General features: G+C 32.8%; 1 pseudogene across 1 annotated transcript; it reads right to left on the reverse strand.

The window, feature by feature from the left end:
- Positions 1-496: 496 nt before the first annotated feature.
- LOC306670467 (NADH dehydrogenase [ubiquinone] 1 alpha subcomplex subunit 1-like) lies at positions 497-818 on the reverse strand (annotated as a pseudogene). The gene has a single exon. The product of its transcript is annotated as an NADH dehydrogenase [ubiquinone] 1 alpha subcomplex subunit 1-like (transcript).
- Between the last annotated feature and the right edge of the window lie 230 nt (positions 819-1,048).

Raw genomic sequence — 1,048 nt, forward strand, 5'->3', positions numbered from 1 at the left:
ATTTTTGGAAATTATATAAGGGGGTTTAAGGAAAACCTCAATTATGTTTATTCTCCTCTAAAATTTTTTAGATATTGATAGCAGGTCTTTAATTCTCAAAAATACTGACAAAATATAAAATTAATATTAACAAATATGAAATAAAATCAATTGCTAGTCATGACAATATTCTCATTGTAGACAAATCTCCTAGTTTGCCCCTGTCATTCCAATTTTACTAGAACGTCTTTAAAACATTATCATGTTAAACATTGCAGTTGACCTAAGTTACAGAGAAAAATATTATATCTCCTAACTTTACAAGGTCAAAAGGAGTCATGAGTAAAATGTATGCTCTCAAATGCTCCAATGGATCTTTAACAGGGTTAAATACAGGTATTCTTCATTTGAACAATTTTTTTGTATGTATTTTGTTCTAAACCAACTACTATACTTCATATGATATCCTTATGTGTTCTTTTTTTTCTTTTTCATTTTATTTTATTTTGGTTTTCATTTTATTTTGACTATGTATTACATAACACACTGCATGCTATATAGTATATCAAATAATGTTCTAGCAAGGATAGATGACCATACTGAGTTTTTTCCATCAATCAGGAAAATGCTTCCTTAATCAATGTTCTCCAAACCCTTTGATTTATAATAACAATTAACTCTGGATACAGTCTATCTCTTTCCATCAAATTCCACTGGTAGGGAAAATGGACAACCCTCTTTTCCTTGCCCCCATTAGTGAACCCGTGGATGTAGGCAGTGGCCACTCCCGGAAAAACCAAGCACACACCCATTATACTGAGTCCTGGAAGAATTTCGAATCACATTTTGGCACACTTATCTAAACCAAATCCCTACCCCTTAGGCTCCTTAGAGGACTCCTTATGTGTTCTTAAATCATACTTCAGAACTGGTTTAGTCAATTGCAACTTCTGTTGTGTGGCATTAGTAATTAGAACATATTCAGATCTGAAAAACACTGAAGGTCTTTGTGTGAGCGACATAAATGCTCAAAATCCTGAATGCTGTGACAAACACCTTATTGTATGCC

Source organism: Sciurus vulgaris (assembly GCF_902686455.1).
Source record: "Sciurus vulgaris genome assembly, chromosome: 10".
Classification (NCBI taxonomy): Eukaryota; Metazoa; Chordata; class Mammalia; order Rodentia; family Sciuridae; genus Sciurus; species Sciurus vulgaris.